The sequence below is a fragment of the Mus caroli genome, chromosome 10 (assembly GCF_900094665.2).
Source record: "Mus caroli chromosome 10, CAROLI_EIJ_v1.1, whole genome shotgun sequence".
In the NCBI taxonomy this organism is placed as follows: Eukaryota; Metazoa; Chordata; class Mammalia; order Rodentia; family Muridae; genus Mus; species Mus caroli.
In genome coordinates this window covers 11645783-11662912 of record NC_034579.1, presented here as the reverse complement: position 1 = coordinate 11662912, position 17130 = coordinate 11645783, and the positions used below count along the sequence as shown (strand labels likewise).

The 17130-nt window shown below is 34.9% G+C and overlaps 1 pseudogene across 1 annotated transcript in view; it reads left to right on the top strand.

The window, feature by feature from the left end:
• Positions 1-10683: 10683 nt before the first annotated feature.
• LOC110303420 overlaps positions 10684-17130 on the top strand; it is a 14272-nt pseudogene continuing 7825 nt past the window's right edge. The window contains exons 1-2 of the transcript XR_002378922.1: positions 10684-10763; positions 15111-16224. The product of XR_002378922.1 is annotated as a heat shock protein HSP 90-beta pseudogene (transcript). The remainder of the gene's footprint in view (positions 10764-15110; positions 16225-17130) is intronic.

Here is a 17130-nt window from a genome sequence, read left to right as displayed (position 1 = left end):
ATTTCTGAGTTTGAGGCAGGACTGGTCTACAAAGTGAGTTCCAGGACAGCCAAGGCTATACAGAGAAACCCTGTCTCGGAAAACCAAAAAAAAAAAAAAACCAAAACCAAAACAAAACAAAACAAAAACAAAACAAAACAAAACCAACAACACCTTTCTTCTACTGAGAACCAACAATTCAACAGTCACAGCAATATGTCAATAGCACATATTCCCCTTACGTGATTTACATCTTTTACCAAACCTCTTAATTTTATCCCTTACCCGTCAAGTATACTTTAAAACAGCTGTATGTAATGGACTGGGGGAGACTAGGGGAGGACTGAAAGGGTTAATTCTTTCATCTTTCACAGTGGAATGAAGTTAATAGGCTGCCAATAACATGGGTTATAGTTGCAAAGCTAAAGTTATAAGTATTCCTAAAGGGAAAGAGGAAAATTGTTCCTGACAAGCTGAAATTACTTTATAAAACCTCTTATGTGTTGAGAAGCCCTGAGTTGGTCAGGGCATGAAGCTTATTTCAATGTTTAACTCAGTCTGTTTCAAAAGAAAATATCTTGCCCAATATCATTTTCCTAAAGCACGCCCTTTAACCCAGTCTTTTTTGTTTTGTTTTGTTTTGTTTTTTGTTTCTTTTTCTTGTTGGCATGGAGACTAAGAATCACTCCACCAGACTGATCAATGCATGGTTACATCAACATAACATTTTCAGTCAAGTTCCCAGGAGCCTTCCTCCTGAGTCTGTCATTTTGATTCAGATAACTAAATCAGGCTAAGCACAGTGATGATAACGGGTGACTTGCCTCATTAGCTGGCTCCTGCTGTTCGAGCTGCCAGGAAGCTCTGCCCTGACTGCAGAGGAGCCTGGGAGTGATAACTAACTTTCTCAAAAGAAATACTAATTTTGATGTATTTTTCTGGTAATTCCCATCTTGCATTTTGACAGTAATTTTATAGAATGACATATGTACTAAGTCCATATGCCTGGATATTTCTCCTGTAAATATGTGCCTTGTGCATAGTTTCATGAAGATGAGCAAACAACAGCTTTCATCTAGAGGATGATTTAAAAATGTCCTGCACATTTTTCTTTCAAAAATGACATAAACATCTGATATTGCTTTAATTAACAGTATTAGAAATATTACAACTATCTGTCTTCCAACATGAAAATAACGTCAGTGGCCAAGGCTTTCTGTAAAATAATATTTTCATTGAACCTGAGAAGTTATTAGGTTTATTCCATGAAATAATACTTCTTAAAAATGAACAACCCATTATCTGCAGAAATTTTTGATTCATGGGGGAGAGTAAGCAAGGGAGAAAAACATGAAAAAAAAAACAAAAGAAATCATTTAGGCATCACAATCTCATTCTGAGACTCATGAAATTAGATATAATTATCCATGTGGCTGAAAGCTGCCTGCAGAAAACAATGAATGGGAGCACGCAATTGGAAGCAAAAGGAGCTGCAATTAGACCATGATCAATGTTCCAACTGAGAGAATAGTAGCAAATTAAGAAGGGCCGCTCCAAATCAAACATTATTTTAGCAATATTGTGACTTCTCAATACAGCTCTCACTACTAGCAAAAAGCTAATCTTTAAAATAACATCCACAAAAGAACCATTTATGATTCCAATACTTTGATGGCGTCTCCCTCTTCATGAACAAAAATTTCTCTACAGAAATATCCCAACTAGCCTTTCTTTCCACTCAACGGCCCTGCACTCATTCATACCCTATTTGTAAAACATCAGGCAGTGTTGGACACATTTCATGAATGTAGATTCTCACTTCAATGGATGAACATCTACAATAGGTTTGTATGGATACATCTGTGCAAATAATGGCTTAAGTTGTATTTAGGCACCATCTCAATGGAATGGAGCAGAGATATTTGTATAGTAATGAGCTTTGAACTGATGGCCTGAAAACATCAAATTAGGATGCATACATCCTCATGTATGGAATAATAAGATGGCTTGAAGGTGTTTTATTTCTCAACATGTGATATTAATTTTCAACCCAACTCTGACATGTCCAAATCTTATTCTCCATTTCCTTTTTACATAGATTAGACTTTATGATCAGTTTTGAAAGGTTTTCCCTTAAAATTATCCATGCATTTCTACCTAGAGTATGGGAGTTATTTTAGATTTGCTTGCTTGAGAACCCTTAATAATTAGAAAAATAATCTAGTAGAAAAAAAAGAATAAAATATATGTCAAACCTTAAACAGATTTAACACAGTCTAGGCCAAATTTTGACCTACCCGAAGCATAGTTTTGTCCTCTGGGATAACTCTCTCTGTTCCTTTTCTCACTGATGTGAGGACTTCTACACTTTCTGTTTCTACCACAAAGGGCAATTCTGGGCACATGGCATTTCATGTTAAATGAACTTATTAGAATTCTCTCTGACTAGTACTCCTTCATGGATATAGAGGATGCTTTTTCTTTGATTACGACCATTATGTCAGGTGTTTCCAACTTGACCCTTTCTGCTACATCATTACTTTAAAAATGCATGAGTAATAAAATACATTCTCACGGATGTTTGTAGCTCAACTTCCTTCAGTCTCACTATTACTCCAATCTTTCAATTACCTGGTTCAGTACAATTCAAGGGCACTGACCATGCTCTGACCTCAATTGTCAAAACATCACATTGCTAAATTGAGTGATTGCTTTTTTAGTTCTACTCTTATATGTACCTTTAATTTTAGAGTTAACATATGTCTTCATCATTCTGGTGATAATTTTTCTGAGTTTATTAATTACCAATTCATCTGTAACAATAGCCCTTTTGCTACATCAAACCTATATCCATTTTTCTGACTCTAATAACATGGATTTTCTCACAACTCTAGCTTTAGGTTTTTTGCCCATTTTTATTTTATTGGGAAATCCTATTTGTTTTCATAGCTCAGTATATCTATGTGCAGGCAAGTTAATAAACACAATCTAAGACTTTCTTCACAACTGGAGGGAACCAAATATACCTGGGTTGTAACCCTGCTGCTTCGAAACCTGTGATCAACTGAAGTCCTAAAAGACCAGAGCTTTTAAAAGATTCTACTCTACTGACAAACTAAATCTGTCTGGTGTTCATTAAGACCATAAAACATGACACCAGACACTTGAAACACTGTTTTTTTTATACTAGCTGCTTAAATTAACTTTTTAGTTAATGCCAAATACATTTGAGATTATCCATATATCACACACACAATCTAACAATTATCAATTTAGGTTACATTGAATTTAATGAAAATTACCTTTCAAAATAATAACACTTTTGGAAGTTTTGACAAATCTAATTAACTTAAATTAATTTATCATGGCATATGAATTATGAAGCTTAAATGACTGAAAAACAAAAATTGCAAATATCTATAAGGATCCGGACCTAAGCTCAAGTTGCTAGAATTCATGAATATTTGGCTTTTATAAAAACAGCTAGATATAGAGCCAATATAATGAAATTTTTCTTATGGGTATGTATTCTACAAAAGAGGAAATAGAAAATTTAATATTAAACTTTCCCTTTTAATTTTTTTATCTGTACATTACTATCACTGAAATCACAGTATCTTTTAGTGTATGTAGTACAATCATATTTTTCCAGGCAAATATAATAAACATAAACAAAAGATTTTTCTTTACATATAATTTGGAACTTCCTTTTCTTAAATCTTTACCAAAATTATGCAAATTAAACTTATTTATTACAAATTTAGAACACCTATCTCACATTCAATTTAGAAAAACTCTGCCTTCTCAAACTAAGGAAGTATTTAAAATGGTATTTTATAATCATCTTCTGTATTCAGTATGTTATACTCTTACCTTTTAGCCCTCTTGAGTGAGAAGGAATGATTATTTTGGAAGGTGTTTGCAAGTACTCTTTCTCACACAGGTTTCTGTTGTTAATGAAATAATGCCTGGAAAATGCAGATGTATCCTGGCAGATAGCAAGCCTTTGCTGGAATTTTTCCACCCCTCAACGACGTACCATTTTTTGACAATGTATGGTCATATGGCAGCCAGACAAATAGATGAAAGATAGACAGGTACTTAGCCAAAATTACCATGAGGGCATTTTTTTCAATGTTTACTGGTTTTAGCTTTTAAGTTTTCTCCAGGTTAGACATGGAGACTAATTCTTTTATTGCTAGAATTTCTCTAACATTGGTCACTGGAAGTATTTTCATTTACCTTCTAGGTTATTTAATAACCTCTCATGAGGCAATCTTTATATTCGTTTGATAAAATGAGCCAGCCTTATTGTGAATATTTTCTTCTTCAGATCTTAAATCAGCCTTTTCTCTGCAAATTTTATCTTCTTTGGATAGTGCTGCTAAATATTATGTTAGAATCATCTATATTTTCATTTACTGTTGTATTTGTGCAGTTTGTCATTTTACCAAAGTTAATTCTGAATCTATTTCTTTATGGGCTTTGTTTTCTCTTAGAGATCTCCTACCACAAAACTATAGCATGATCCTTACTATTAGAGTTCATGCCTGTCCTTTTCACATTTGATCTATTATCAAACAGAACATTATTTTGTGTAATATTTGAAGTGTTCTTCAAATTACCTTTTTTTTTTTTTTTATTTGAAACAGGGTTTCTCTGTATAGCCCTGGCTGTCCTATAGACCAGGCTGGCCTCGAACTCAGAAATCCGCCTGCCTCTGCCTCCCAAATTCTGGGATTAAAGGCATGTACTACCACGCCCGGCTCAAATTACCTTCTTTTTGTATTGAATTCTAAGAACACAGTAGCATTTAAAAAAAAAAGCTGAATATTTCCTTCCTGTAGAATATATTTTCTGTTTAAAAATTTACACACTTTACTGGGATTCTTGTTCATCAAATTTCTATATAATCTCTAAATGTAAATTATTTCATGTAGATTTAAAATGTCATATGTTAGACCAGATTCACTAACTGTGATAATCAATATGCATATCTCTGATAATCTTAAACGTTTGTTGATTTTTTTCAATCTTTTTGAGAAGATAATAAAAAGTGATAAAATGCAAATTGTCAATGTGTTGGGAAGAATGCTGAAATGGAAGATCAAGTGACAAAGTTAACATGCTTGCTTTTCTTGATATAACATGGTAAAGCTCCCAACTAATTAAGATTCCTTTAGTTCCTGTAAATTATATCTCATGCTCTTTCTTTAAGTAAAATCAGATAAATTTTATCGGCCCTGTTTACAATGTCAGTGTTTTGTGTGCCCTTATAAATACTATAACAAAATTATTAAGATTAATAAATATTTCCACAAACTAGACATATTAGTACATTTGTTTTAATTTTTATATATATAGCAAGGATGAAATATAAGACAATACTAATAATTTATATGCAGACCCATTTGTAGTCCATAATTGCTTATCTTCTTTTTAGGTGACAAATTGTTTATGCCTGTCTGGTGTTTAATTTTTCTATTTCATTTCTCATTTATTGTCCTATAGAAGATAAAAGAGCTGTTTTCTTTTTCTTGATGTCAAGAGAATGAATTTAATATTCTATAACTCTGTAGAGATTCTAATAGTTGGTATGTATTAAAAATAATGTTACCTGTTAGTACTATTTGAATGTGAACTATTTCCCATATATTTGAACAATAATTTTATGGTAGTTCTTTATTGTGAAAAATATCTCCTATTCCAGAAGGCTGGAAATTTTGCTGCACTTCATAGTTAATAATATACATTACAGAGTTAATAAAACATCTTGAGGTCACTTAAAACTTAAGACTGGCATCCTACTATGTAGTCACCCGTTTGTTTAATTGCCTTTAAGAGAACAATATAGTAAACAAATTTATTTCTCTGAGATTTTCCACATAATCAAGTTTAAGAAATATGCATGCCCATATGGATGTTACAGTTCCAGAAAATATAGTCAAAAAGCATTTTAAAACAATAGCATTCACCATACATTTTGAATGTGATATGTGCATATTACTTGAAAGCATTGGTTCCTTTGTTACTTGGTCAGTTGGAGTCAGTTGGTGTCAGTTGAGGTCAGTTATTAATCCCTTTTAAAGTCCGTTAAAGACTTTTATAAATTATTCCTGATTGCTCCCCATGTGATAACTTCTATGATATTCAGTTAAAGAAAGAGCAAAGTACTTTACTAGCAACACAGACACAGGGACAGATAAGACAGTCTTCAGGCCAAGCCTCATTCAATAGATAACAATGAAAAACATATGATACAGTTTTAGATTATTCCAATCTGACCAGTAACTTGGTTAAATTAGATCGTAGAGAAGTGGTTTTTTTAAATTTCTTTTCCATAATATGATATTGCTGAATTATTGGTGACTCTAAGTTTATTATTATTGAGTCCAAAGTGATGCAAAACTTCCAGTGCTATAATAGGACTAGCTGGGGCAGGAAATATGGCGTCAAGTGTTGAGTCTTTGGGCGTTGCTTTTAGAGGGTTATAACAGAGCTCTATTACTACAATCTAGTATGCTTCCCAGTCCAGAAAGGACAGAGCCAGCATGCCACAAGATCTTGTTGCCAAGCTGTCTTATTTCTCCACTATGATAGATTGAGGTAAACACAGTCAAAATAATGTCTTTCCTCCCTTAAGTTATTTATGTCAGGTATTTTGTCACAGCACTGAGAAAAGTAACTAATACTGAGAATTGCCACTGGAAATTTTACTTTTGATATTGATACTTCTTAGCAATGGGGAAGAATTTGGACCTGAAGGTTAGAGAAGTGCTAGAATCCAGTACACTTGCTAGCCTAACCTACTGGAAGTGTAAAAGGAAAGAAAAACAATAGAAATAAAGGCATAGAAATCAGGTTCATGAGAATTAACACTAGAACAGAAACTTTGTCAAAAGTCGTACTAGAGATCATTCATGTTACCTTACATCAACCATTTTGGCTGTGGTATATATATATCAAACTGGAATAAACACCTAATAAAAAAGAAGCCATGAATTAGAATTGTTCTTGTTTCAAATCCTGATTAAGTATGATATGTACAAGCTGTCCCTCAAAATTGTGTCAGCACAAATAGAGCCACCCTGTTTCTACACTTGCTTAGCCAAGATGAATTACCTTCTGAAATTGTGAAGCAAAATACAACCTCTTTTCCTATCATTGTTTCTGTTAGAAACTTTGTCACAGTTTCAAGCAGCCAACAGAGAGAACATAACATACAGAATCTGTTATGAAATTTCATTAATTGGTTTTGAATTATATCAAATGAATTTCTACTAATAAGAAAGGGAATCAATATCATTTACATTGTGGCAACATGACTAAATATTTTTGAACTACATTATCATGTCTCCGTCTCCTTTCCTCCTTCAGTACCCTCCCATGTGTCCCTCCATACTCTCCTTCTAATTCATTCTTTTTCTTCAGTAATTGCTTTTCAGAGTATATGTGTATATGTATATGCATATATATTGCTAAATATAATCTGCTTGGTATATATAATTTTACCTTCTTATAAGTTTTCAGTGATGACACTGAACAACCAAAATAAGCAAACAAAAAAACACAAAGAAACAAACTAAGAGTTAACTTGTATAACTATTATTCCCTAGCTAACGGTAAGAGTATAACTATTATTCCTTAAAGTTCTTATTTCTCATTAGTTTATAATAATAAAAACCATAATTCTAAATGTCATAGTGTCTTCTTTTAAAATTCTCAAACACAAAATATGTACAATTTAAACACGCCAAGCTCTTTGTAAAATAATTAATAATTAATTAATTAAAATAGTGTATAAACATCTTAGCAGGCAATATATGCTCAAAACATATAAAAAACAGTCCATTATATTTTATCATCATTTTGCCCAATTAACATTAACAACATTTGTACAGTTTTGAACTTTTACAAGCATAAACTATCAGGTATACCATAATAGTTTTCTAAGTGTAAAACATATAAAATTAATCCTTGAGAAATGTGTGAAAGAATAAAATAAATTTACTTATTACTTCATTTAAGTCTTCATATTTTACTCTCCTATTGGAAATGATGTAAAATGAAATATATAGCACACGATTTAATAAAATATAAACTTGTAAACTTAAAAAGATGGAAAAAACTAAAAACTGGAAACCAAAAGAAAAAGAAACAAAAATAAAATATTAATACTTGAAAAATTCTTCAGTTCCTTTCTCTAGCTTCTTCATTGGTAACCCTGTGCTCCATCCAATGGATGGCTGTGAGCATCCACTTCTGTATTTGTCAGACACTGGCAGAGCCTTTCAGAGGACAGCTATTATCAGGCTCCTGTCAACAAGCTCTTGTTGGCATCCACAATAGTGTCTGGGTTTGGTGGTTGCTCCAACATATAATAAGGACACATGCTCCACTATGCTCATAGCAGCCTTATTTATAATAGCCAGAAGCTGGAAAGAACCCAGATGTCCCTCAACAGAGGACAACAGAGGAATGGATAGAGAAAATGTGATAGTTTACACAATGGAGTACTATACGGCTATTAAAAACAATAAATTTATGAAAATCTTCAACAAATGGATGGATCTGGAGGGTATCATCCTGAGTAAAGTGACCCAGTCACAAAAGAACACACATGATATTCACTCACTGATAAGTGGATATTAGCCCAGAAGCTCTGAATACCCAAGATACAATTTGCAAAACACATGAAACTCAAGAAGAAGGAAGACCAAAGTGTGAACACTTTGATCCTTCTTAGAAGGGGAAACGAAATACCCACGGAAGGAGTTGCAGACACAAAGTGTGTAGCAGAGACTGAAGGAATGTCCATCCAGAAACTGCCCCACCTGGGGATCCATCCCATATACCAAACCCAGACACTATTGAGGATGCCAATAAGAAACCTATGGACTTTAAGGAAGATGTGTGGACACTACACAGGATCTAGTACAATTTCAGTATTATCTCCATTAGGCCTTTGTATTGTACCATAACATAGCTAGTGCTTGGTGTTTAGGTTCTATTAGGTGTTGGTTATATTTTGTTTTATTTTGAATACTGGCGTTCCAAATTAGGGCATAGTAAACTTTATGCAAATGCTCTACCACTGAGCTAAAGGTTTCTCACTTGGTGATTCTCTTTTTGACATTTAACTATTATTTGAATGACACCTGAGCTTTCTTAATTAATATTTCATATTTTCCATATGTTCTCTGGAACAGATTAATTTTAGCTATATAGGATACATTTTATTATTACTTCTACACAAAATTTTGCAGAAATATAACATAAATATGTAATATTCATAATTTTATAAATATACTGAATAAAAGTAACACAGTGGAGCAGGGACATTGCTTCCAATCTAAAGACCTGAGTTTGCTCTCAATAACTCATCTGGTTGAATGACAGAAATGACTCTTGCAAGTTGTCCTCTGATCTTCATAATGCCCTGGCACACACATATGCACACTCAGGGGCATGGACCAAACACACGACTAAAAATAAAGAAATCAAAAAATTAATGGATATCTTTTATTCTAGTACACACATTTTTTCCACTATTTTGCAACTTAAGAGAACTTCTGCAGACCAATATGCCTTTGATTAATTTAATGGTCCTTTGAATTTCATAAGATGAAAGGAATGATTTAGAGGACAAAATTGTTTTATGTTTGATATTTATTGACTTTTGAGACACCATCTTATTATATACTTGAGATTGGTTTATAATTACTGTGAGTACAGAAGCATGCCCCTTTAATAAGTCCAAATAACATTTATTTATTTATTTATTTATTTATTTATTTATTTATTTATTTATTCATTCATTCATTCATTTTTCTTAAGGTAATATCATGTAGCCAATTTAAATTTGAAATTTCTCACAAATATTCTAGTCTAGTTAGAAAAAAAATAAAACATATTGCTCAAGCTTTTAAGTTTATTATGAGAAACTTTGAACCTGCCTAAATTCCAAATCTGTCATTATGGTTTGAATATTCTATCAAAATATTAAAAGCCTCATAAGTACTCAAGTATTTGTTATATCACTTGATTTTATTTTTATTTTTGGATTAAAAATCCTAAATATTTTTAAATTGTTTTTATATTAATTAATTAATTTAATTGACTTGGATAGTCATTAATATAATCAATTTATCTATTAAATTTTAAAAATATTGGGAACAATTATGAAAGTACCTCATATTATCTAAGGCACAGTATGTGCTACATTTTATATTTATTTTAGTGACATGAGAAAACAGTCTTTAACACTGAAGTTTATAACTAATAAGATTTCACATTTCACTAGTTCTTGTGTTCTGGAACTCTGTCCAAATCCCTTCATCAGCAGGAATGTGGCTCATAAGGTCACTGAGCTTGAGCATTTCTTTTTATCCTTGGATAAGATGTTTTTTGAAGTGAGACATGGTCTTTTGCATGAAGGATTAGAAGAGCATAAGACCGAATAAGTTTGCACAATTACAAACACAGTAATCCTTTCCACAGGATCTGACTTTCTACACCTTATGTAACTTAAAAAAAATGTGCATTTTGGTTTTCAAGATTTAGACTCTTCAGATTATAAGATTAAGCTCCCAAGATTGTAACTTTTGATACTCTGATCTTTTGAAGTTTTATACTTCAGAGATTTTGATCTCATAGGGTTTCAATGTAAGTTTTTATGCTATTGAGGACTGCATCCTTATGACTATGATCAGCACTGATCAGTTCTGGGTGACACATGCCAAACCATTGAAAGAGATCTTCTCCACTCTGTATCCTGAATCAGGGTGCGTGGTTTGGATCATGAAATTCAGTGAGCAGCCATCTACAAAGTGAGGTGCAAGTCTTTCTTTTGATAAATACACATAAATTTACACTACAATGGAGATACATATTTATATTAAATTTCTTCCTTAACAGTCTCATATATTCATCAAATTTGTATTATGATTGGCTGAACCTTGATTTTGACAAAGCTTGTCTGTGTGTCCTGCATTTAAACATAGCCACTGGAGCCCTCTTGCCTCAGCTGTGAGGACATATCTGCAGACAATGACTATCCTGTCCCAGAATCTTTAAGTAGCTGATAATACAGCAGGGAAGAATGTAACACTTTGACCTCTTTCAGGACTCATGATTGACTATTGAGAGTACTAGTCTTGTCATGCCTATTCCCAGTAAATGACAGTTGTGAGTTCATGATTGTAATAAATATGTCATGGATGACATTTGACAGCCCTTCTTCTGACTTGGTTTTGTTATGCCTTCTATGTTTCCTGAACCTTAGAGAGAGGATTAAAATGTTTTGCTTAGGGCTAAGCTATCACCCATACCTTATTCTTTGCATATTGGGCAGCCATGATTTTCTGCTTTTATTCTTCTCCACTGAAGAGACCGTGCTAGCTAAGGCTAATAGACTTTGTGAGTGTGAACATAAGCAGCTAGAGAGAAAAAGATGTTAGTGGTCTAACCCATTTCCAATGGCAGATCCAATTAGTGAACTAGATATGATCCCCTGTGTTACAGTCGCACAAGTTTTATGGGAATAATAAACTGCTTCCTGGTAAGGGTAGAGGAGCACTCCACATGACGGAATCTATGAACGTTATTGCGAGCTTAACTAACAACTTATGGTTGTGAGGTCACGGACACAGTGAGGAATCTGATACTATTATCTGACTAAACTGACCAAAGCATTCAACTGCCTACTATATATTTTTGATAGATAAATGCTCATATGACAGAGAAATGCTGTTTCAGCCTTAATCAGAGATCCTTTCTTGCAGTGAATAGTGGTTAACCCATAACTCACAATGCTGAGAATAAGTGCTACCTGAAGGGTTTAGCAATGAAAAATGGGACATTTACTTACTCTACCTACTTTAAGGCTTAGGTGACTTTGAGATCATGAATTCAAAACAACAGGGGTTATCTGCACTGGACCTGCACAAAACTTGCTCTACCTGAACTTTGTTATATAGTGGGGAGTATTCATAAGGATCTGCTATTTACTTTTTAAGAGTTACTGAAATATCAGCTACTGCCAGAATCTAGGAGAGGGATCATTGTCGTGTACCCACCAATCTCTAACAAGAAACTCCAAAGATATGGCTATCCAGATGAACCTAGATGGACATAGTGGATCATAAAACAAATTGATGAGCTTGAGGAAATGATTTTTAAGAAAGTGGCAAGGGGAGAGTGCCAGGGTGAAAAGTGTTCAGTATTAATTAGTGTAGATCAGAAAATCTGCTAACATTTATAAAATTAGTGAACAAATATTTTAGAGTAAATATAGTTTGTTTTTTGTTTGGATAAAGACACAAGTAAGCACTTGTATTACTTTCAATGTAGTTTTGTAATTTCTTTACATCTATTCTAAATGATGCAATTTCATTCTGATAGTTCTAGCTTTCCTTACACAAAAGTTGGGTCTTTTTCTTTACGTTCTTGTTCTAATTTTTGTTTTAATTTAGTAGTATATTTTGGAATTTGTTTTAACAAAAGTGTAATAGGTATACACATGTTTGCATAAATGCATTACATGGCATTTATTCAATCTTAAGTGATATCACCATGTAAATGGATGTTTAGCTACGTATGCACCCAAGCTTGGATTTGAGCACCAAATCAACTCTCAATTTTTTAAAAATGATTCAAGTGATATAATTTATGCCTTGTTATTTCAGTGTAAGTCGTTTATAAATTTCCAAACTGGCTGTACTAGTTTATACATTCACCAACATCATACAAGCTCCCTTTTTTACCCACATCCAAAGCAACATTTGTTGAAATGTTTTATGATGACTGTTCTAACTGAAGGTAGATGAGACCTGAAAGCGGTTTTACTCTGCATGTTCTTGATGGCCGATGATGTTGAATGCTACGTAAATTAGAAAGTAACTAATTTTTTATTCTTATTTGAGAATTCTCTGTTTAGTTCTATGGTCCATTTTTAAATTGGATTGTTTGTTTCTCGTGGATACAAAGAATAAATTGTCAAGGTCCAGCCTCACCTTGGGGTGTCTGGAAACAGCGAAAACACACATCTCAAAGTCAAGTTGTGGGTTGAAGCTTGGAGCCTTTGCCCTTCTGGAAACAGCTTTCCAGCATGATTTTCCTCTGTTCTGCTTTCTCTGGAGACCTCCAGATAGCTCTCTCTTTTTATTCCTTGTATTTTATTCCATTCTTCAAGAAGTTCTCTTTTGCTATTCTAAAATATTCTCTGGCTAGTTCATCTCCTGCAGATCAAAAGCCCAGACTTATCATATCATTCCACTCTATTCATTGACTTCAGGTTTCCTTTTGATTATCCTATGAATCAACATCAGAGTCAGAGTGATCCCTGCCCCTTAATTCTTAGGAGAAACAAGCACAACTTTTCTTTTAACATTGCAAAAGCATTCGGAGTCTGTAAAGTAGAGACAATAACTAGCTGGGTGGGACCTCGTCCTGAAATTACCATTTCTACCCCATCCTGGTCTAACCGTCCCTGCTCTCTCTCATGCCAACTCTGAACTTAGGAATCTGTCTGCCTTTGTAAGCATAAAAACAAACAAACAAACACATAAATAAATAAACAAACAAACAAACAAACAAATACTCTTTGATTGGTGGTTTAGTCCCAGGGAGCTCTGGGGGTTCATATTGTTGTTCCTCTTATGGGGGCTACAAATCACTTCAGCTCCTTGGGTACTTTCTTTAGCTCCTTCATTGGGGACTCTGTGCTCAATTCAATGGATGGCTGTGAGCATGGTGGGACTCATGGCTCTAGCTGTATATGTAGCAGAGGATGGCCTAGTTTGGTCATCAATGTGGGGAGAGGCCCTTGGTTCTGTGAAGGTTCTATGCCCTAGTATAGAGAAATGCCAGGGTCAGGAAGCAGGAGTGGGTGGGTTGAGGAGCAGGGGGGTAGGGGAGGGGATTGGAGATTTTCAGAGGGGAAACTAGGAGAGAGGATAACATTTGAAATGTAAATTAAAAAATATCTAATTAAAAAAAAAAACTTAGCTGAGTAGGCTCTCCTGTGATCACCATTCCCAAACTCTTTATTTTCTTCCTTGGTATCTTTCTGACAAGTTGGCTCACAACACAGCTGCTCTTGTTCTTTAGATTGTGAAGCCCTTCATAATTCATAATTCATCTTAATATTACACATAGTTGAGAAATTATATATTTTGAACTCATGTTTTTAGAGTTCTTTTGTATGGCCATAAGGGGCTATCTTGAAGGTCCCAGTATTTATGCTTTTGCTAAGATATTAGTCATGCTTTCGCCTCTCTGCCTCATGCTGTCTCTGATCATCATGAAGTCATTACCACTAACATGGAGAACATTCCTAGAAAGAGGAACATAAAATATGTACATTATTATACAAATAAGCCTTATTTTCACCACAGCCATCCATCTTCACTCTTGGAGGCCCACATCTGCTGGCCCTGTCCCAGGAGCAGGAACCAAATTATTCTGTCCCCACCAAAGCCATGCTGGATCTAGCAATCAATATTGTCAAAATGCCATTAAAAACATTTTATAAATGAAATAAAATTCCAATCAAAATTTCATGGTAACTTCTCATAGGTATAGAAAAAAATAATCTTAAAATTCATATGAAAGAATGGAACCAAAGACGGCTAAAGCAACCCTGGATAGTAAGGAGACTATGGGGAGAATCATTGTACCTGATTTCAAGTTACAGTCTCAGAGATACAGTGATGGAAACTCAGAACAGTGCAGAAATAAATATCAGTGAAACAGAATAGAGGTTCCAGTTATAGGACTTGGCAACTACAGATAACTTATTTTTGCCAAAGATGCTAAAAATACACCCTGGCTTTAATGACTGGCACTGGGAAAAGTGGATACCAACAGAATGAATCCAAATTCTAATCTCTCACTGCACAAAACTCAGCTGCAATAAATATAGAGCCTCGTTATAAGAAGCTGCATACTGAAGTTGCTAGATTGCAAAGGGGGGAGTACAGTTCAAAATATAGTCATGGGTTTTTAAAAAAAAAAAAATGTGCTCGAGTCACCCCCGCACAGCCTAGGCTTGTTGTGCGAGTCAGACGTGTTCGGGCCCACCACCCTGCTTTGTACTACTATTTGGCTTTCCCGTCAAGTGTCTGAGGAAGTGCTGAGGAAGAGGTGGAGACCTTTGCCTTTCAGGCAGAAATTGCCCACCTCATGTCCCTCATCATCAATACTTTCTATTCAAACACGGAGCTTTTCCTCTGAGAGTTGATCTCTAATGCTTCAGATGCCCTGGACAAGATTCGGTATGAGAACCTGACTGACCCTTCCAAGTGGGAGAGAGATGAAAAGTGACATCATCCCCAGCCCTCAGGAGCACACACTGACTTTGGTGGACACCGGCATTGGCGTGACCAAGGCTAATCTCATTAATAATTTGGGAACCATTGCTAAGTCTGGCACAAAAGCATTCATGGAGGCTCTCAAAGCTGGTGCAGACATCTCCATGATTGGTCAGTTTGGTGTTAGATTCTACTCAGCCTATCTAGTGGCAAAGAAAGTGGTTGTGATCACACAGCACAATGATAATGAGCAGTATGTCAGGGAGTCTTCTGCTGGTGAATCCTTCACCCCCCTTGCAGACCATGGTGAGCCCATTGGCCAGAATACGAAAGTAATCCTTCATCTCAAAGAAAACCAGACAGAGTACTTAGAGGACAGGAGGGTCAAGGAAGTGGTGAAAAAACATTCACAGTTCCTAGGCTATCCCATCACCCTCTATTTGGAGAAGGAACGGGAGATCAGTGATGGTGAGGCAGAGGAAGAGAAAGGTGAGAAAGAGGAGGAAAATAAGGAGGATGAGGAGAAGCTTAATATTAAAGATGTGGGATCTGATGAGGAAGATGACAGCTGCAAAGACAAGAAAAAGAAAACAAGGAAGTTCAAGGAGAAGTACATTGACCAGGAACACCTATACAAGACAAATCCTATCTGGACCAGAAATCCTGATGACATCACTCAAGAGGAGTATGGTGAATTCTATAAGAACCTCACCAATGATTCGGAGGACCACTTGACAGTCAAGCACTTTTCTGTAGAAGGTCAGTTGGACTTCAGGGCATTGCTCTTCTTTCCCCAGCAAGCTCCCTTTGACCTTTTTGAGAACAACAAAAAGAAGAAAAACATCAAAATGTATGTCCATCATGTGTTCATCATGGACAGCTGTGATGAGCTGATACCTGAGTACCTCAACTTTAAAACAACTTCCAACCCAAAGTTATCAACAAGGAAAATAAGGGGCACTTCATACTCATCAAATGTAAAATCTTCTAAGATGAACTCTCAATTCTGAACATCTATACTCCAAATGCAGGGGCATCCACATTCATTAAAGAAACTATAGTAAAGCTCAAAGCACACATTGCACCACACACAATAGGAGTGGGAGGCTTTAACACCCAACTCTCATCAATGGACAGACCCTGCAAACAGAAACTAAATGGAGACACAGTGAAACTAACAAAGTTATAAAACAAATGGATCTAAAAGATATCAAAAGAACATTTTACCCTAAGAGAAAAGGATATTTACTTTCTTCTCATACCTTCTCCAAAATTGACAAAATAATCAGTCACAAACCAGGCCTCAAAAGATACAAAATATTAAAATTATCTCATGCATCCTATCAGATCACCACAGCCTAAGGCTGGTCTTCAATAACAATATAAATAATAGAAAGCTAACATTCAGGTGGAAGCTGAAAAACACTCTACTCAATGATACCTTGGTCAAGGAAGAAATTAAAGACTTTTTAGAGTTTAATGAAAGTGAAGCCACAACATTCCGAAACTTATGGGACACAATGAAAGAAGAACTAAGAGCAAACTTCACAGACCTGAGTGCTGGCAAAAATAAACTAGAAAGAACACACAGTAGCAGCTTGCTAGCAAACCTAAAAGCTCTAGAACATGAAGAAACAAATTCACCCAAGAGGAATAGACTGCAGGAAATAATCAAGCTCAGGGCTGAAATCAACCAAATAGAAACAAAAATAACTATTAAAAAAATCAACGAAACCAGCATCTGGTTTGGAAGCTGATTATGGGATGGATCCCTGGATATGGCAGTCTCTAGATGGTCCATCCTTTCGTCACAGCTCCAAACTTTGTCTCTGTAACTCCT